Below are 21,309 nucleotides of genomic sequence, written 5' to 3'. Positions count from 1 at the left end.
GCATGTCCTCTATGCTTACAGCTTCCCGTGGGTGTTGGTTTGATACCGTTTGGGGACAGCCAAGGAGGCATCTGCAGGCAACAAAGGTAGGTGTGTGCTTGTGTGTGTGTTTCCTATGCAGATCCTAAGCCCAGTGTCACATGCAAGTAGGAGGAGTAAGAAGGGTTCCTGGCAAATCCGGGTTATGGATTGCATTTAAAAAGGCCCCGTGGGAGTGCAATGGGCCCCTGTCTTGCTGCTTAGCAATAATGGTATGGGTTTAGGTTCTGCTGTGTGTACTGGTGGTTGACTGCCCCCCAGCCCAGAGTGTGCATGGAAAATTGTCTGGCAGCCTCCCTGACAGCAAGCAGTGATAGTGCCCATGAAGGGGACCTTGTTGGGCCCGCCCCTTTCACGGTTATCGCTTCTCGGCCTTTTGGCTAAGATCAAGTGTAGTATCTGTTCTTATCAGTTTAATATCTGATACGTCCCCTATCTGGGGACCATATATTAAATGGATTTTTGAGAACGGGGGCCGATTTCGAAGCTTGCTTCCGTCGCCCTATGCATTGACCCGATATGTCAGTATCTTCGGGTACAGTGCACCACCCCCTTACAGGGTTAAAAAGAAAGATTCCTACTTTCATTGCTACCTGCTTGCTGGCTAGCCAGCTAGCCAGCCCTGTGGGCCTTGCTGCTGCTGCTGCTGCTGCAGCCAAAAAACAAAAGGTGGTGCTGCTGCTGCTTCTGCTGCTTCTGCTTGTGTCTGGCCGCTGTTGGAGCGTCCAGGCACAGGACTTCTGCTGCTGCTGACTAAATGGCCTCCTTAATTGGATCATTTGAGTAGCCAGCACACCTGTGCAGGTAGGGCATGACATGATAGGCAGCTGCCTTGATAGCGGGTGGGTGCTGAATGTTCCTAATTGACAAAATAAGATTAATGCTTATGAAGAAATATAAAATCTCATCCCTTCCCCAATATCGCGCCACACCCCTACCCCTTAATTCCCTGGTTGAACTTGATGGACATATGTCTTTTTTCGACCGTACTAACTATGTAACTATGTAACATAACATGGGGGGGTCTCCTGGCTGTTCACACAGGTGTGTCATTGCTGTACATTGACCATGCATTGCTTCTGTGGTATTGCAAAGGCAAAGACAAATGCTTCCAGCCATCCATTGCACTAATGGATTGGTCATCAGCTGGCTGTCTATGTCCCGCATCAATATAGACCAAAGTACAGAGGGTTAGGCTATGCTATAGTGCACCTACCTGATGCATCAGAAGGTGCGAGGCCCTTGCTAAATTCTGTGCACAGACTTTGAGATCTATGCTTTAGACTGTATCTAAACCTGCTCCAACATGGACTGACATTCTGGCCTACTTTCAGCCGATGCGACTTGTCTGTCGCTGAACAGTCGCTTTTTATGTATTCAGCACCTATGTATAATGTTGTAAAAATGCTCTAGAAGCTAAAGTCGCAGAAATGTCACACATATTTGGCCTGCAACTTTCTGTGCGACAAATTCAGACAGGAAAAATCAGTATAAATCCTTAGAAAATTATCCCCCAGTGTCTCCATCTGCTGGCGGTATTGAATAAGCATTGCTGCACTGATGGGGTATGCATTAGACGAAAAAAAAGAAGAAAAAGAAGAATAATACGCCCAGAAAAGAGGCGAAAAGGAGAAAAACGTAAAAAAACGTGAAAAAAAAGTAAGAGGAAGAGAAGGGAAAAAAAGGTGGAAATGGGTTTAAAAGTGATTTCGGCGGAGAAATATATATATATATATATATATATATATATATATATATACGCACACACACACACATATATATAAACGTATTCTCCGTTGAGATATTGCAGCCGCTGCTGTGTCCAGGCCCAGGAGCCTTAGCACTGTGCTGTGATGTCACTCAATACCACTGACATCACTAGGTGTAAACAACATCTCTCCTTTGCTGTGTATGTGACTATGGAGCTGTTTGGTGATGTCGTCTATTATGGCCTTCATAGAAGCAACAGGAGATTGTTGCATCCATCTAGAACCCTCAGAACTACAGTGCTATGATGTCACTCACTTCCACAGGCCTTGCAGAGTGTAAACAACAACAACCCAGCTTTGTTGTGTATGTAACCATAGGGATTGTGATGTCACCTAGAACCTTCACAGCAGCGACAGCTTTATGAGGAGCATCAGCACTGCTCTGCCTGAGCAGAACCATCACCGCCATAGGTTGTCAAATAACCCGGATTTAACCCACACAGGTAAGTCCAATGGGGTGCAGGCATGTCCTCTATGCTTACAGCTTCCCGTGGGTGTTGGTTTGATACCGTTTGGGGACAGCCAAGGAGGCATCTGCAGGCAACAAAGGTAGGTGTGTGCTTGTGTGTGTGTTTCCTATGCAGATCCTAAGCCCAGTGTCACATGCAAGTAGGAGGAGTAAGAAGGGTTCCTGGCAAATCCGGGTTATGGATTGCATTTAAAAAGGCCCCGTGGGAGTGCAATGGGCCCCTGTCTTGCTGCTTAGCAATAATGGTATGGGTTTAGGTTCTGCTGTGTGTACTGGTGGTTGACTGCCCCCCAGCCCAGAGTGTGCATGGAAAATTGTCTGGCAGCCTCCCTGACAGCAAGCAGTGATAGTGCCCATGAAGGGGACCTTGTTGGGCCCGCCCCTTTCACGGTTATCGCTTCTCGGCCTTTTGGCTAAGATCAAGTGTAGTATCTGTTCTTATCAGTTTAATATCTGATACGTCCCCTATCTGGGGACCATATATTAAATGGATTTTTGAGAACGGGGGCCGATTTCGAAGCTTGCTTCCGTCGCCCTATGCATTGACCCGATATGGCAGTATCTTCGGGTACAGTGCACCACCCCCTTACAGGGTTAAAAAGAAAGATTCCTACTTTCATTGCTACCTGCTTGCTGGCTAGCCAGCTAGCCAGCCCTGTGGGCCTTGCTGCTGCTGCTGCTGCTGCAGCCAAAAAACAAAAGGTGGTGCTGCTGCTGCTTCTGCTGCTTCTGCTTGTGTCTGGCCGCTGTTGGAGCGTCCAGGCACAGGACTTCTGCTGCTGCTGACTAAATGGCCTCCTTAATTGGATCATTTGAGTAGCCAGCACACCTGTGCAGGTAGGGCATGACATGATAGGCAGCTGCCTTGATAGCGGGTGGGTGCTGAATGTTCCTAATTGACAAAATAAGATTAATGCTTATGAAGAAATATAAAATCTCATCCCTTCCCCAATATCGCGCCACACCCCTACCCCTTAATTCCCTGGTTGAACTTGATGGACATATGTCTTTTTTCGACCGTACTAACTATGTAACTATGTAACATAACATGGGGGGGTCTCCTGGCTGTTCACACAGGTGTGTCATTGCTGTACATTGACCATGCATTGCTTCTGTGGTATTGCAAAGGCAAAGACAAATGCTTCCAGCCATCCATTGCACTAATGGATTGGTCATCAGCTGGCTGTCTATGTCCCGCATCAATATAGACCAAAGTACAGAGGGTTAGGCTATGCTATAGTGCACCTACCTGATGCATCAGAAGGTGCGAGGCCCTTGCTAAATTCTGTGCACAGACTTTGAGATCTATGCTTTAGACTGTATCTAAACCTGCTCCAACATGGACTGACATTCTGGCCTACTTTCAGCCGATGCGACTTGTCTGTCGCTGAACAGTCGCTTTTTATGTATTCAGCACCTATGTATAATGTTGTAAAAATGCTCTAGAAGCTAAAGTCGCAGAAATGTCACACATATTTGGCCTGCAACTTTCTGTGCGACAAATTCAGACAGGAAAAATCAGTATAAATCCTTAGAAAATTATCCCCCAGTGTCTCCATCTGCTGGCGGTATTGAATAAGCATTGCTGCACTGATGGGGTATGCATTAGACGAAAAAAAAGAAGAAAAAGAAGAATAATACGCCCAGAAAAGAGGCGAAAAGGAGAAAAACGTAAAAAAACGTGAAAAAAAAGTAAGAGGAAGAGAAGGGAAAAAAAGGTGGAAATGGGTTTAAAAGTGATTTCGGCGGAGAAATATATATATATATATATATATATATATATATATATATATATACGCGCACACACACACATATATATAAACGTATTCTCCGTTGAGATATTGCAGCCGCTGCTGTGTCCAGGCCCAGGAGCCTTAGCACTGTGCTGTGATGTCACTCAATACCACTGACATCACTAGGTGTAAACAACATCTCTCCTTTGCTGTGTATGTGACTATGGAGCTGTTTGGTGATGTCGTCTATTATGGCCTTCATAGAAGCAACAGGAGATTGTTGCATCCATCTAGAACCCTCAGAACTACAGTGCTATGATGTCACTCACTTCCACAGGCCTTGCAGAGTGTAAACAACAACAACCCAGCTTTGTTGTGTATGTAACCATAGGGATTGTGATGTCACCTAGAACCTTCACAGCAGCGACAGCTTTATGAGGAGCATCAGCACTGCTCTGCCTGAGCAGAACCATCACCGCCATAGGTTGTCAAATAACCCGGATTTAACCCACACAGGTAAGTCCAATGGGGTGCAGGCATGTCCTCTATGCTTACAGCTTCCCGTGGGTGTTGGTTTGATACCGTTTGGGGACAGCCAAGGAGGCATCTGCAGGCAACAAAGGTAGGTGTGTGCTTGTGTGTGTGTTTCCTATGCAGATCCTAAGCCCAGTGTCACATGCAAGTAGGAGGAGTAAGAAGGGTTCCTGGCAAATCCGGGTTATGGATTGCATTTAAAAAGGCCCCGTGGGAGTGCAATGGGCCCCTGTCTTGCTGCTTAGCAATAATGGTATGGGTTTAGGTTCTGCTGTGTGTACTGGTGGTTGACTGCCCCCCAGCCCAGAGTGTGCATGGAAAATTGTCTGGCAGCCTCCCTGACAGCAAGCAGTGATAGTGCCCATGAAGGGGACCTTGTTGGGCCCGCCCCTTTCACGGTTATCGCTTCTCGGCCTTTTGGCTAAGATCAAGTGTAGTATCTGTTCTTATCAGTTTAATATCTGATACGTCCCCTATCTGGGGACCATATATTAAATGGATTTTTGAGAACGGGGGCCGATTTCGAAGCTTGCTTCCGTCGCCCTATGCATTGACCCGATATGGCAGTATCTTCGGGTACAGTGCACCACCCCCTTACAGGGTTAAAAAGAAAGATTCCTACTTTCATTGCTACCTGCTTGCTGGCTAGCCAGCTAGCCAGCCCTGTGGGCCTTGCTGCTGCTGCTGCTGCTGCAGCAGCCAAAAAACAAAAGGTGGTGCTGCTGCTGCTTCTGCTGCTTCTGCTTGTGTCTGGCCGCTGTTGGAGCGTCCAGGCACAGGACTTCTGCTGCTGCTGACTAAATGGCCTCCTTAATTGGATCATTTGAGTAGCCAGCACACCTGTGCAGGTAGGGCATGACATGATAGGCAGCTGCCTTGATAGCGGGTGGGTGCTGAATGTTCCTAATTGACAAAATAAGATTAATGCTTATGAAGAAATATAAAATCTCATCCCTTCCCCAATATCGCGCCACACCCCTACCCCTTAATTCCCTGGTTGAACTTGATGGACATATGTCTTTTTTCGACCGTACTAACTATGTAACTATGTAACATAACATGGGGGGGTCTCCTGGCTGTTCACACAGGTGTGTCATTGCTGTACATTGACCATGCATTGCTTCTGTGGTATTGCAAAGGCAAAGACAAATGCTTCCAGCCATCCATTGCACTAATGGATTGGTCATCAGCTGGCTGTCTATGTCCCGCATCAATATAGACCAAAGTACAGAGGGTTAGGCTATGCTATAGTGCACCTACCTGATGCATCAGAAGGTGCGAGGCCCTTGCTAAATTCTGTGCACAGACTTTGAGATCTATGCTTTAGACTGTATCTAAACCTGCTCCAACATGGACTGACATTCTGGCCTACTTTCAGCCGATGCGACTTGTCTGTCGCTGAACAGTCGCTTTTTATGTATTCAGCACCTATGTATAATGTTGTAAAAATGCTCTAGAAGCTAAAGTCGCAGAAATGTCACACATATTTGGCCTGCAACTTTCTGTGCGACAAATTCAGACAGGAAAAATCAGTATAAATCCTTAGAAAATTATCCCCCAGTGTCTCCATCTGCTGGCGGTATTGAATAAGCATTGCTGCACTGATGGGGTATGCATTAGACGAAAAAAAAGAAGAAAAAGAAGAATAATACGCCCAGAAAAGAGGCGAAAAGGAGAAAAACGTAAAAAAACGTGAAAAAAAAGTAAGAGGAAGAGAAGGGAAAAAAAGGTGGAAATGGGTTTAAAAGTGATTTCGGCGGAGAAATATATATATATATATATATATATATATATATATATATATATATACGCGCACACACACACATATATATAAACGTATTCTCCGTTGAGATATTGCAGCCGCTGCTGTGTCCAGGCCCAGGAGCCTTAGCACTGTGCTGTGATGTCACTCAATACCACTGACATCACTAGGTGTAAACAACATCTCTCCTTTGCTGTGTATGTGACTATGGAGCTGTTTGGTGATGTCGTCTATTATGGCCTTCATAGAAGCAACAGGAGATTGTTGCATCCATCTAGAACCCTCAGAACTACAGTGCTATGATGTCACTCACTTCCACAGGCCTTGCAGAGTGTAAACAACAACAACCCAGCTTTGTTGTGTATGTAACCATAGGGATTGTGATGTCACCTAGAACCTTCACAGCAGCGACAGCTTTATGAGGAGCATCAGCACTGCTCTGCCTGAGCAGAACCATCACCGCCATAGGTTGTCAAATAACCCGGATTTAACCCACACAGGTAAGTCCAATGGGGTGCAGGCATGTCCTCTATGCTTACAGCTTCCCGTGGGTGTTGGTTTGATACCGTTTGGGGACAGCCAAGGAGGCATCTGCAGGCAACAAAGGTAGGTGTGTGCTTGTGTGTGTGTTTCCTATGCAGATCCTAAGCCCAGTGTCACATGCAAGTAGGAGGAGTAAGAAGGGTTCCTGGCAAATCCGGGTTATGGATTGCATTTAAAAAGGCCCCGTGGGAGTGCAATGGGCCCCTGTCTTGCTGCTTAGCAATAATGGTATGGGTTTAGGTTCTGCTGTGTGTACTGGTGGTTGACTGCCCCCCAGCCCAGAGTGTGCATGGAAAATTGTCTGGCAGCCTCCCTGACAGCAAGCAGTGATAGTGCCCATGAAGGGGACCTTGTTGGGCCCGCCCCTTTCACGGTTATCGCTTCTCGGCCTTTTGGCTAAGATCAAGTGTAGTATCTGTTCTTATCAGTTTAATATCTGATACGTCCCCTATCTGGGGACCATATATTAAATGGATTTTTGAGAACGGGGGCCGATTTCGAAGCTTGCTTCCGTCGCCCTATGCATTGACCCGATATGGCAGTATCTTCGGGTACAGTGCACCACCCCCTTACAGGGTTAAAAAGAAAGATTCCTACTTTCATTGCTACCTGCTTGCTGGCTAGCCAGCTAGCCAGCCCTGTGGGCCTTGCTGCTGCTGCTGCTGCTGCAGCCAAAAAACAAAAGGTGGTGCTGCTGCTGCTTCTGCTGCTTCTGCTTGTGTCTGGCCGCTGTTGGAGCGTCCAGGCACAGGACTTCTGCTGCTGCTGACTAAATGGCCTCCTTAATTGGATCATTTGAGTAGCCAGCACACCTGTGCAGGTAGGGCATGACATGATAGGCAGCTGCCTTGATAGCAGGTGGGTGCTGAATGTTCCTAATTGACAAAATAAGATTAATGCTTATGAAGAAATATAAAATCTCATCCCTTCCCCAATATCGCGCCACACCCCTACCCCTTAATTCCTCCCTGGTTGAACTTGATGGACATATGTCTTTTTTCGACCGTACTAACTATGTAACTATGTAACATAACATGGGGGGGTCTCCTGGCTGTTCACACAGGTGTGTCATTGCTGTACATTGACCATGCATTGCTTCTGTGGTATTGCAAAGGCAAAGACAAATGCTTCCAGCCATCCATTGCACTAATGGATTGGTCATCAGCTGGCTGTCTATGTCCCGCATCAATATAGACCAAAGTACAGAGGGTTAGGCTATGCTATAGTGCACCTACCTGATGCATCAGAAGGTGCGAGGCCCTTGCTAAATTCTGTGCACAGACTTTGAGATCTATGCTTTAGACTGTATCTAAACCTGCTCCAACATGGACTGACATTCTGGCCTACTTTCAGCCGATGCGACTTGTCTGTCGCTGAACAGTCGCTTTTTATGTATTCAGCACCTATGTATAATGTTGTAAAAATGCTCTAGAAGCTAAAGTCGCAGAAATGTCACACATATTTGGCCTGCAACTTTCTGTGCGACAAATTCAGACAGGAAAAATCAGTATAAATCCTTAGAAAATTATCCCCCAGTGTCTCCATCTGCTGGCGGTATTGAATAAGCATTGCTGCACTGATGGGGTATGCATTAGACGAAAAAAAAGAAGAAAAAGAAGAATAATACGCCCAGAAAAGAGGCGAAAAGGAGAAAAACGTAAAAAAACGTGAAAAAAAAGTAAGAGGAAGAGAAGGGAAAAAAAGGTGGAAATGGGTTTAAAAGTGATTTCGGCGGAGAATATATATATATATATATATATATATATATATATATATATATATACGCGCACACACACACATATATATAAACGTATTCTCCGTTGAGATATTGCAGCCGCTGCTGTGTCCAGGCCCAGGAGCCTTAGCACTGTGCTGTGATGTCACTCAATACCACTGACATCACTAGGTGTAAACAACATCTCTCCTTTGCTGTGTATGTGACTATGGAGCTGTTTGGTGATGTCGTCTATTATGGCCTTCATAGAAGCAACAGGAGATTGTTGCATCCATCTAGAACCCTCAGAACTACAGTGCTATGATGTCACTCACTTCCACAGGCCTTGCAGAGTGTAAACAACAACAACCCAGCTTTGTTGTGTATGTAACCATAGGGATTGTGATGTCACCTAGAACCTTCACAGCAGCGACAGCTTTATGAGGAGCATCAGCACTGCTCTGCCTGAGCAGAACCATCACCGCCATAGGTTGTCAAATAACCCGGATTTAACCCACACAGGTAAGTCCAATGGGGTGCAGGCATGTCCTCTATGCTTACAGCTTCCCGTGGGTGTTGGTTTGATACCGTTTGGGGACAGCCAAGGAGGCATCTGCAGGCAACAAAGGTAGGTGTGTGCTTGTGTGTGTGTTTCCTATGCAGATCCTAAGCCCAGTGTCACATGCAAGTAGGAGGAGTAAGAAGGGTTCCTGGCAAATCCGGGTTATGGATTGCATTTAAAAAGGCCCCGTGGGAGTGCAATGGGCCCCTGTCTTGCTGCTTAGCAATAATGGTATGGGTTTAGGTTCTGCTGTGTGTACTGGTGGTTGACTGCCCCCCAGCCCAGAGTGTGCATGGAAAATTGTCTGGCAGCCTCCCTGACAGCAAGCAGTGATAGTGCCCATGAAGGGGACCTTGTTGGGCCCGCCCCTTTCACGGTTATCGCTTCTCGGCCTTTTGGCTAAGATCAAGTGTAGTATCTGTTCTTATCAGTTTAATATCTGATACGTCCCCTATCTGGGGACCATATATTAAATGGATTTTTGAGAACGGGGGCCGATTTCGAAGCTTGCTTCCGTCGCCCTATGCATTGACCCGATATGGCAGTATCTTCGGGTACAGTGCACCACCCCCTTACAGGGTTAAAAAGAAAGATTCCTACTTTCATTGCTACCTGCTTGCTGGCTAGCCAGCTAGCCAGCCCTGTGGGCCTTGCTGCTGCTGCTGCTGCTGCAGCAGCCAAAAAACAAAAGGTGGTGCTGCTGCTGCTTCTGCTGCTTCTGCTTGTGTCTGGCCGCTGTTGGAGCGTCCAGGCACAGGACTTCTGCTGCTGCTGACTAAATGGCCTCCTTAATTGGATCATTTGAGTAGCCAGCACACCTGTGCAGGTAGGGCATGACATGATAGGCAGCTGCCTTGATAGCGGGTGGGTGCTGAATGTTCCTAATTGACAAAATAAGATTAATGCTTATGAAGAAATATAAAATCTCATCCCTTCCCCAATATCGCGCCACACCCCTACCCCTTAATTCCCTGGTTGAACTTGATGGACATATGTCTTTTTTCGACCGTACTAACTATGTAACTATGTAACATAACATGGGGGGGTCTCCTGGCTGTTCACACAGGTGTGTCATTGCTGTACATTGACCATGCATTGCTTCTGTGGTATTGCAAAGGCAAAGACAAATGCTTCCAGCCATCCATTGCACTAATGGATTGGTCATCAGCTGGCTGTCTATGTCCCGCATCAATATAGACCAAAGTACAGAGGGTTAGGCTATGCTATAGTGCACCTACCTGATGCATCAGAAGGTGCGAGGCCCTTGCTAAATTCTGTGCACAGACTTTGAGATCTATGCTTTAGACTGTATCTAAACCTGCTCCAACATGGACTGACATTCTGGCCTACTTTCAGCCGATGCGACTTGTCTGTCGCTGAACAGTCGCTTTTTATGTATTCAGCACCTATGTATAATGTTGTAAAAATGCTCTAGAAGCTAAAGTCGCAGAAATGTCACACATATTTGGCCTGCAACTTTCTGTGCGACAAATTCAGACAGGAAAAATCAGTATAAATCCTTAGAAAATTATCCCCCAGTGTCTCCATCTGCTGGCGGTATTGAATAAGCATTGCTGCACTGATGGGGTATGCATTAGACGAAAAAAAAGAAGAAAAAGAAGAATAATACGCCCAGAAAAGAGGCGAAAAGGAGAAAAACGTAAAAAAACGTGAAAAAAAAGTAAGAGGAAGAGAAGGGAAAAAAAGGTGGAAATGGGTTTAAAAGTGATTTCGGCGGAGAATATATATATATATATATATATATATATATATATATATATATATACGCGCACACACACACATATATATAAACGTATTCTCCGTTGAGATATTGCAGCCGCTGCTGTGTCCAGGCCCAGGAGCCTTAGCACTGTGCTGTGATGTCACTCAATACCACTGACATCACTAGGTGTAAACAACATCTCTCCTTTGCTGTGTATGTGACTATGGAGCTGTTTGGTGATGTCGTCTATTATGGCCTTCATAGAAGCAACAGGAGATTGTTGCATCCATCTAGAACCCTCAGAACTACAGTGCTATGATGTCACTCACTTCCACAGGCCTTGCAGAGTGTAAACAACAACAACCCAGCTTTGTTGTGTATGTAACCATAGGGATTGTGATGTCACCTAGAACCTTCACAGCAGCGACAGCTTTATGAGGAGCATCAGCACTGCTCTGCCTGAGCAGAACCATCACCGCCATAGGTTGTCAAATAACCCGGATTTAACCCACACAGGTAAGTCCAATGGGGTGCAGGCATGTCCTCTATGCTTACAGCTTCCCGTGGGTGTTGGTTTGATACCGTTTGGGGACAGCCAAGGAGGCATCTGCAGGCAACAAAGGTAGGTGTGTGCTTGTGTGTGTGTTTCCTATGCAGATCCTAAGCCCAGTGTCACATGCAAGTAGGAGGAGTAAGAAGGGTTCCTGGCAAATCCGGGTTATGGATTGCATTTAAAAAGGCCCCGTGGGAGTGCAATGGGCCCCTGTCTTGCTGCTTAGCAATAATGGTATGGGTTTAGGTTCTGCTGTGTGTACTGGTGGTTGACTGCCCCCCAGCCCAGAGTGTGCATGGAAAATTGTCTGGCAGCCTCCCTGACAGCAAGCAGTGATAGTGCCCATGAAGGGGACCTTGTTGGGCCCGCCCCTTTCACGGTTATCGCTTCTCGGCCTTTTGGCTAAGATCAAGTGTAGTATCTGTTCTTATCAGTTTAATATCTGATACGTCCCCTATCTGGGGACCATATATTAAATGGATTTTTGAGAACGGGGGCCGATTTCGAAGCTTGCTTCCGTCGCCCTATGCATTGACCCGATATGGCAGTATCTTCGGGTACAGTGCACCACCCCCTTACAGGGTTAAAAAGAAAGATTCCTACTTTCATTGCTACCTGCTTGCTGGCTAGCCAGCTAGCCAGCCCTGTGGGCCTGCTGCTGCTGCTGCTGCTGCTGCTGCTGCAGCCAAAAAACAAAAGGTGGTGCTGCTGCTGCTTCTGCTGCTTCTGCTTGTGTCTGGCCGCTGTTGGAGCGTCCAGGCACAGGACTTCTGCTGCTGCTGACTAAATGGCCTCCTTAATTGGATCATTTGAGTAGCCAGCACACCTGTGCAGGTAGGGCATGACATGATAGGCAGCTGCCTTGATAGCGGGTGGGTGCTGAATGTTCCTAATTGACAAAATAAGATTAATGCTTATGAAGAAATATAAAATCTCATCCCTTCCCCAATATCGCGCCACACCCCTACCCCTTAATTCCCTGGTTGAACTTGATGGACATATGTCTTTTTTCGACCGTACTAACTATGTAACTATGTAACATAACATGGGGGGGTCTCCTGGCTGTTCACACAGGTGTGTCATTGCTGTACATTGACCATGCATTGCTTCTGTGGTATTGCAAAGGCAAAGACAAATGCTTCCAGCCATCCATTGCACTAATGGATTGGTCATCAGCTGGCTGTCTATGTCCCGCATCAATATAGACCAAAGTACAGAGGGTTAGGCTATGCTATAGTGCACCTACCTGATGCATCAGAAGGTGCGAGGCCCTTGCTAAATTCTGTGCACAGACTTTGAGATCTATGCTTTAGACTGTATCTAAACCTGCTCCAACATGGACTGACATTCTGGCCTACTTTCAGCCGATGCGACTTGTCTGTCGCTGAACAGTCGCTTTTTATGTATTCAGCACCTATGTATAATGTTGTAAAAATGCTCTAGAAGCTAAAGTCGCAGAAATGTCACACATATTTGGCCTGCAACTTTCTGTGCGACAAATTCAGACAGGAAAAATCAGTATAAATCCTTAGAAAATTATCCCCCAGTGTCTCCATCTGCTGGCGGTATTGAATAAGCATTGCTGCACTGATGGGGTATGCATTAGACGAAAAAAAAGAAGAAAAAGAAGAATAATACGCCCAGAAAAGAGGCGAAAAGGAGAAAAACGTAAAAAAACGTGAAAAAAAAGTAAGAGGAAGAGAAGGGAAAAAAAGGTGGAAATGGGTTTAAAAGTGATTTCGGCGGAGAAATATATATATATATATATATATATATATATATATATATATATATATACGCGCACACACACACATATATATAAACGTATTCTCCGTTGAGATATTGCAGCCGCTGCTGTGTCCAGGCCCAGGAGCCTTAGCACTGTGCTGTGATGTCACTCAATACCACTGACATCACTAGGTGTAAACAACATCTCTCCTTTGCTGTGTATGTGACTATGGAGCTGTTTGGTGATGTCGTCTATTATGGCCTTCATAGAAGCAACAGGAGATTGTTGCATCCATCTAGAACCCTCAGAACTACAGTGCTATGATGTCACTCACTTCCACAGGCCTTGCAGAGTGTAAACAACAACAACCCAGCTTTGTTGTGTATGTAACCATAGGGATTGTGATGTCACCTAGAACCTTCACAGCAGCGACAGCTTTATGAGGAGCATCAGCACTGCTCTGCCTGAGCAGAACCATCACCGCCATAGGTTGTCAAATAACCCGGATTTAACCCACACAGGTAAGTCCAATGGGGTGCAGGCATGTCCTCTATGCTTACAGCTTCCCGTGGGTGTTGGTTTGATACCGTTTGGGGACAGCCAAGGAGGCATCTGCAGGCAACAAAGGTAGGTGTGTGCTTGTGTGTGTGTTTCCTATGCAGATCCTAAGCCCAGTGTCACATGCAAGTAGGAGGAGTAAGAAGGGTTCCTGGCAAATCCGGGTTATGGATTGCATTTAAAAAGGCCCCGTGGGAGTGCAATGGGCCCCTGTCTTGCTGCTTAGCAATAATGGTATGGGTTTAGGTTCTGCTGTGTGTACTGGTGGTTGACTGCCCCCCAGCCCAGAGTGTGCATGGAAAATTGTCTGGCAGCCTCCCTGACAGCAAGCAGTGATAGTGCCCATGAAGGGGACCTTGTTGGGCCCGCCCCTTTCACGGTTATCGCTTCTCGGCCTTTTGGCTAAGATCAAGTGTAGTATCTGTTCTTATCAGTTTAATATCTGATACGTCCCCTATCTGGGGACCATATATTAAATGGATTTTTGAGAACGGGGGCCGATTTCGAAGCTTGCTTCCGTCGCCCTATGCATTGACCCGATATGGCAGTATCTTCGGGTACAGTGCACCACCCCCTTACAGGGTTAAAAAGAAAGATTCCTACTTTCATTGCTACCTGCTTGCTGGCTAGCCAGCTAGCCAGCCCTGTGGGCCTTGCTGCTGCTGCTGCTGCTGCAGCCAAAAAACAAAAGGTGGTGCTGCTGCTGCTTCTGCTGCTTCTGCTTGTGTCTGGCCGCTGTTGGAGCGTCCAGGCACAGGACTTCTGCTGCTGCTGACTAAATGGCCTCCTTAATTGGATCATTTGAGTAGCCAGCACACCTGTGCAGGTAGGGCATGACATGATAGGCAGCTGCCTAGATAGCGGGTGGGTGCTGAATGTTCCTAATTGACAAAATAAGATTAATGCTTATGAAGAAATATAAAATCTCATCCCTTCCCCAATATCGCGCCACACCCCTACCCCTTAATTCCCTGGTTGAACTTGATGGACATATGTCTTTTTTCGACCGTACTAACTATGTAACTATGTAACATAACATGGGGGGGTCTCCTGGCTGTTCACACAGGTGTGTCATTGCTGTACATTGACCATGCATTGCTTCTGTGGTATTGCAAAGGCAAAGACAAATGCTTCCAGCCATCCATTGCACTAATGGATTGGTCATCAGCTGGCTGTCTATGTCCCGCATCAATATAGACCAAAGTACAGAGGGTTAGGCTATGCTATAGTGCACCTACCTGATGCATCAGAAGGTGCGAGGCCCTTGCTAAATTCTGTGCACAGACTTTGAGATCTATGCTTTAGACTGTATCTAAACCTGCTCCAACATGGACTGACATTCTGGCCTACTTTCAGCCGATGCGACTTGTCTGTCGCTGAACAGTCGCTTTTTATGTATTCAGCACCTATGTATAATGTTGTAAAAATGCTCTAGAAGCTAAAGTCGCAGAAATGTCACACATATTTGGCCTGCAACTTTCTGTGCGACAAATTCAGACAGGAAAAATCAGTATAAATCCTTAGAAAATTATCCCCCAGTGTCTCCATCTGCTGGCGGTATTGAATAAGCATTGCTGCACTGATGGGGTATGCATTAGACGAAAAAAAAGAAGAAAAAGAAGAATAATACGCCCAGAAAAGAGGCGAAAAGGAGAAAAACGTAAAAAAACGTGAAAAAAAAGTAAGAGGAAGAGAAGGGAAAAAAAGGTGGAAATGGGTTTAAAAGTGATTTCGGCGGAGAAATATATATATATATATATATATATATATATATATATATATATATATACGCGCACACACACACATAGATATAAACGTATTCTCCGTTGAGATATTGCAGCCGCTGCTGTGTCCAGGCCCAGGAGCCTTAGCACTGTGCTGTGATGTCACTCAATACCACTGACATCACTAGGTGTAAACAACATCTCTCCTTTGCTGTGTATGTGACTATGGAGCTGTTTGGTGATGTCGTCTATTATGGCCTTCATAGAAGCAACAGGAGATTGTTGCATCCATCTAGAACCCTCAGAACTACAGTGCTATGATGTCACTCACTTCCACAGGCCTTGCAGAGTGTAAACAACAACAACCCAGCTTTGTTGTGTATGTAACCATAGGGATTGTGATGTCACCTAGAACCTTCACAGCAGCGACAGCTTTATGAGGAGCATCAGCACTGCTCTGCCTGAGCAGAACCATCACCGCCATAGGTTGTCAAATAACCCGGATTTAACCCACACAGGTAAGTCCAATGGGGTGCAGGCATGTCCTCTATGCTTACAGCTTCCCGTGGGTGTTGGTTTGATACCGTTTGGGGACAGCCAAGGAGGCATCTGCAGGCAACAAAGGTAGGTGTGTGCTTGTGTGTGTGTTTCCTATGCAGATCCTAAGCCCAGTGTCACATGCAAGTAGGAGGAGTAAGAAGGGTTCCTGGCAAATCCGGGTTATGGATTGCATTTAAAAAGGCCCCGTGGGAGTGCAATGGGCCCCTGTCTTGCTGCTTAGCAATAATGGTATGGGTTTAGGTTCTGCTGTGTGTACTGGTGGTTGACTGCCCCCCAGCCCAGAGTGTGCATGGAAAATTGTCTGGCAGCCTCCCTGACAGCAAGCAGTGATAGTGCCCATGAAGGGGACCTTGTTGGGCCCGCCCCTTTCACGGTTATCGCTTCTCGGCCTTTTGGCTAAGATCAAGTGTAGTATCTGCATTTGGTCTGGTCGGAAGGTGTCTGTGGTACCCCGCTTCTCGGCCTTGGGGGATTGTCTCTCCTTACGGAGGGACTTCACCCCCTTGCTGCTATTGGGGAGCGGGCTTAGTCCACGGACAACGGGTTGCGATCCCCCTGTCTCTGGGACCTTGTATCTCAGAAGGCATTTTCGGTACGTTGAGCGTTACCTGTAGCTTCGGAAGCACCTAGGGTACCCCCGACCTCTGCCTTGGGTAAGGGTTCCGCTTTTATAGCGGGATTCCGAGCCCCTGCTGCTATTGGGGAAGGGGCTTAGTCCCTGGGTGTGGAAGATGCCGTTCTCCTGGGCTTTCCCCTCTGGGGAAATGTCGATGCGAAATACCATCCGCATAGAGGTGTCGGAGAGCCATCGTCAGTTGAAGAACCTCCGCTTCATTGCGGAGGTGATTCTTCTTGACTACTTCCGCCTCAATAGGGAGGACATCCTGTGTCTAAATGACCAGGAAAGCCGTGGCCTGTATACCGTCACCTTCACGGCCACGGCGTGTTGCGATAACATCTATGCAACCTTGTCTGGTGCGGACCAGAGGGACGATCGACTCGACGGTCTTTCGTTCCAGTTCCTCTATGGTGAGGAACATATACCGTTGGTGGTGGCTATGCACAGCCCTCATGTGACCACGGAGGATATAGCCACTTTTCTTCGGCGATACTGCGAAGAGGTGCGATTCGCAAACAAAATCTTGAACTCCGTGCGGTTCTGGAACGGCAAGAGGAAGTTCTGGGTCAAGCTCCGTAAGGATCCCGGTGGTATTGGGGGTCTTTGCCATCCGCCCCCAAATTTTGCCATCGGGAGAGTTCGGGGCTTCCTGTTCTATCCTCAAATGCCTATGTATTGCCGAAATTGCTTGAGGTTTGGCCACACCCAGGAGACCTGCGGCGCGGAGCGTGTGATTCGCTGCAATAGGTGTGGCCAAGAAGGTCACATAGCCTCAAGATGTAGCCATACGATAAGGTGCAACCTCTGCGGAGAGGAAAATCACGATTTTAATTCCTGTCCCCATAAAGCAAAAACTACGATGGGTGGGTCAAGGCTGGGCCCGCCCAAAGAGGGGACAGGACAAAAGACGTCCTTTTTTAAGATGCCCAAACCCCAGATGGCAGGTACTGATGGGTCCAGGCCCAAGACCTCTGGTGCTCCATCGGGGGGCCCACCGGTGGTAGTGCTAGGGGGAGGCCATGGGGATTCCACGAAGCCCGGGCGGGTGATCGAGTTTACTGCCCGGGAAATTGAAAGACGTCGATCGACTTCCTACCTGGCTCAAGAGCCCGCCGAAACTTCTGAAGGGGGCTCACCTGTGGCGGGTGGCAGCCGACGGGCCTCGGTGGGGGCAAAAGTGGACCCAAAATTGCAGCATAAGCCAGGTACTGGCTTGGCCCAGGGTCGCCCTGCTCCGGACGAAGAGGCCCCGGTGAAAGCCCGCCGGAAGGGGAGCCAGGTGGCCAGGTCTGAGCCCGGTCCTGTTACTCCGCCTATACAGGACAGGGCCAAGAAGACAAGTGGCGCCAAACCAGGGTTTGCTGCCCCGCCAGCAGTGGACCCGGTGGGTAAAACTGGCCATCGTCGATCGATGGGGAAGTTGGAGCAACAGTCCTCAGCAACGCTTGCTGGGGAACAAGCGATGAAAACTTCCCAAGGTAGCGGCAAAGGTTCCGGAAAAGAGGCCTCACAGGCCCCTGTGCAGCAGTTCCAGTCGTCAAATGATGAAAGAAGACGCAGATCCATCAGCCGGGGGCCAGAGATTACATCGAGTGAGAGCAACACAGAGGATATGGACAGCAGTGTGACATTTAAAAGACAAAGAGAAGAAGAAGAGGAAGACATTCAAAGGAAAGCGGCGTGCCGTAGTTCGGACGAGAGCGAGCTCAGGGTCGGGGCATCATCGATCTCAAGCTCCGACCCTCAGAACATCAAGGAGCTGATGACCCCGCAGGCGGGGGATGACGGTACGCAGCTTATTATTGACTTTGATTCTCCAAGCACGGACTCTCCATAAACTATGCCTATCCCTGTAAAAATTGCCTCACTCAATGTGAGGTCCTTAAAGAGCCCTGATCGCAGGGCTGCTTTATTTTCTTATCTAGAGACATGTGACTTTGACCTTTGCCTGCTACAAGAATGTGGAATCCCTAGTAAAATGGACTATAAAGACTTAAAAGAAGACTGGAAGCTGGGCCCATCCATATGGTCCGGTGCAAATGACTGTCGTTCTGTGGGTGTTGGGCTGCTCTGCCGAGGCCAGTCCTTTTCTATTCATACAGTAACTGAGATTGTGCCTGGCAGAGCTCTTTTAATTCATCTATATTTTAATGGACTTTTAATTCGTGTTTTAAATGTGTATGCCCCTCCTGATAAACAGGAGCGGGCAGAACTATTTGAAATTTTACCACTGTTTTGTGTTGGGTCTTCCCCCCTGCTGGTGGGAGGTGATTTTAACTGCATACGTGATGGGGAACACCGGCAGGGTGGGGATATTAATCGTAAAGACCGCACTTCTTACCTGCTTAAAAATTTTATTGATGATTTTAATTTGAAAGATTGCTGGAAGGATCTCTTGCCGGAGGACCCAGGCGCCACATGGTCCAATGGAAGAGTGAGCTCCAGAATCGATTTTATTTTTTCCTCTAGAGCTTTTAAACCCCTGAAATGCACGCTCGAGCAGAATATCTTCTCTGATCATAAGCTCCTCTTGGTGGGCCTGGAGCTAGAGGGGGAGCAAAAAGCAAAAAGGGGCCTCTGGAGATTAAACACCACACTCCTAGAGGACCCTGAGATAAAAGAGGAGTTTGTGCGGACCTACCAATGCTGGCAATCACAAAGAAAACCCCACGAGCCTATGCTGCACTGGTGGGAGGGCACCAAATCTAAAATCGGTTTTTTTTTTATCAAAGCAGGTAAGAAGAAGGCAAAAATGGAAAAACAGTGGTTTTATGTTCTTAACATGCGTTTAAATGTACTTTTTAAATTGAAAGAAGCTGGTATGGATGTAGAAAATGATATTTTAAACCTTAAAACTGAAATAAAACATGCCATAGAAAAGAAAGGGAAACAAATCATTTTTAACTCACATGTGCAGCACCTGGAGGAGGGCGAGAAATGTTCCCGTTTCTTTTTTAAAAAAGTGATGAATAGGAGGGATATCATCCAAAACCTTGAGGGTGAATCCACTCCAAAAGGCATGTTAGATGCAGTTTTTAACTTCTACCAGCTTCTTTTTAATAAGAAAGATCTTAATCCATCCTTTTTAGAACATGTTCTTAATTCCCTTGATTTTAAGCTAGATGTTTTAGACCAGGAGGTTTTATCCCGTGATCTTAACTTAGATGAACTTTTATTTGTTTTTAAAAGTTTTTCTAGTGGGAAGGCCCCTGGGGAAGATGGTTTACCCATCGAATTTTATTTAGCTTTTTGGGATATTTTAAAGGATGATATGGTTTTATTGTATAAAGAAACTTTTATTGTTAATGAACTTCCCCCTTCCTGGAGGAGGGGGATTGTATCATTACTTTTTAAAAAGGGTGAAAAGGATATGCTAAAAAATTGGCGCCCCATCACACTTTTAAATGTCGATTATAAAGTTTTAGCCAAGTTATTAGCTGTCCGTTTTAAACCTTTTATTCATAAATTAATTCACCCAAATCAGGTTTGTGGGGTACCTGGAAGGTCTATAGCTGAATCCCTAAATATTTTAAGAGATGTTTTATGGTATTTTAAGGATAGAAATCAAACTGTAGCAATTTTATCCTTAGACTTTGAAAAAGCCTTTGATAGGGTCTCCCATGAATACCTGTTTTTAGTTCTTAAAAAGATGGCAGTGCCTGAAACGATTTTAAGCCGAATCATGCTTTTATACCGATCCTGTTTTAGTCAAGTCTCTGTTAATGGCTTTTTAACCAGCGGTGTTCCTCTTTTATCAGGTGTCAAACAGGGCTGCCCCCTGTCCCCACTCCTTTTTATTTGCGCAATCGAACCACTGATGGCCCTCCTCAGAAAAGACCGGGTAGTAAGAGGCGTACCGATACCTGGTGGAGGAGGGACCCATCTAAAGGTGTTGGGGTACATGGATGATGTCACCATACTGTGCCCGGACTCTCCATCCATGAGGGGGGCATTGAGGAACACCAGCTATTTCTGCGAGGTCTCTGGTTTTAAGCTAAACACAGATAAATGTGACTGTTTTTATATTGGCTCCTGGGATTCATCCATCACCCCAGGAGTCACAATGCAACAGGATCAAATTAAAGTTTTAGGTATTGTTTTTAACCAGGTCAATGATGGGAGCCCTAACTGGGATTCAGCTATAGCTAAGATGGAGAAGAAGATTTTAATGTGGAATCTTAGAAACCTTACCATGGAGGGGAAGATTTTAATAATAAAGATGGTTTTACTCCCTATTATGCTATACATTGCCATGGTATTTCCTCCATCTATTTTATACATTAAAAAAGTAACTAGAATTGTTTTTTCTTTTTTATGGGGTTCAAAAATGGAGAAATTAAAGCGTGATTTTATGTACAAAAGTAAAGATAATGGCGGGAAAGATGTTCCTAACCTTTTTACTTTCTTTTACATAAAGTATTTCTGTTTCTGTTTTAAAATTATTAAATCCGATGGCATTTTTAGCTGCTTTTTAAGGTACGCTGCGGGCATGGTTTTTAAAAGATGGTTGCGCATCCCTCTGAACGCTCCGGTGCTTCTGTGTCCCCCAAAACATTATGTGGTGTTGGAAAAGACAGTCAGGCTCCTAGGTCTCCAAGATTTGGAGCCTGACATACTGGGGGACCAGAGAAAGGTATCAAAGGTCCTCAGGCGGAGTGAGGTTACCCTGGCAGTGTCCAATTTCACACAGGCAAGATCCAAAAAGGTATGGCGGAAC

At 46.3% G+C, this 21,309-nt stretch overlaps 7 non-coding genes and 1 pseudogene across 7 annotated transcripts; all 8 read left to right on the top strand.

Annotated features, from left to right (window-relative positions):
• Positions 1-399: 399 nt before the first annotated feature.
• Positions 400-590, top strand: LOC130322153 (U2 spliceosomal RNA). Its single transcript, XR_008867735.1, has one exon. It is a non-coding gene; the product is annotated as a U2 spliceosomal RNA (small nuclear RNA).
• A 2,080-nt stretch (positions 591-2,670) lies between these two features.
• LOC130322107 (U2 spliceosomal RNA) lies at positions 2,671-2,861 on the top strand. Its single transcript, XR_008867693.1, has one exon. It is a non-coding gene; the product is annotated as a U2 spliceosomal RNA (small nuclear RNA).
• A 2,084-nt stretch (positions 2,862-4,945) lies between these two features.
• Positions 4,946-5,136, top strand: LOC130322106 (U2 spliceosomal RNA). The gene has a single exon (XR_008867692.1). It is a non-coding gene; the product is annotated as a U2 spliceosomal RNA (small nuclear RNA).
• A 2,089-nt stretch (positions 5,137-7,225) lies between these two features.
• LOC130322104 (U2 spliceosomal RNA) lies at positions 7,226-7,416 on the top strand. The gene has a single exon (XR_008867691.1). It is a non-coding gene; the product is annotated as a U2 spliceosomal RNA (small nuclear RNA).
• A 2,088-nt stretch (positions 7,417-9,504) lies between these two features.
• Positions 9,505-9,695, top strand: LOC130322102 (U2 spliceosomal RNA). Its single transcript, XR_008867689.1, has one exon. It is a non-coding gene; the product is annotated as a U2 spliceosomal RNA (small nuclear RNA).
• Positions 9,696-11,783: 2,088 nt separating this feature from the next.
• On the top strand, positions 11,784-11,974 carry LOC130322101 (U2 spliceosomal RNA). Its single transcript, XR_008867688.1, has one exon. It is a non-coding gene; the product is annotated as a U2 spliceosomal RNA (small nuclear RNA).
• Positions 11,975-14,070: 2,096 nt separating this feature from the next.
• LOC130322100 (U2 spliceosomal RNA) lies at positions 14,071-14,261 on the top strand. Its single transcript, XR_008867687.1, has one exon. It is a non-coding gene; the product is annotated as a U2 spliceosomal RNA (small nuclear RNA).
• Positions 14,262-16,349: 2,088 nt separating this feature from the next.
• Positions 16,350-16,428, top strand: LOC130322209 (U2 spliceosomal RNA; annotated as a pseudogene).
• Positions 16,429-21,309: the final 4,881 nt, after the last annotated feature.

Source organism: Hyla sarda, unplaced genomic scaffold (assembly GCF_029499605.1).
Source record: "Hyla sarda isolate aHylSar1 unplaced genomic scaffold, aHylSar1.hap1 scaffold_231, whole genome shotgun sequence".
NCBI lineage: Eukaryota > Metazoa > Chordata > Amphibia > Anura > Hylidae > Hyla > Hyla sarda.
This window is presented reverse-complemented; position numbering and strand designations above follow the sequence as displayed.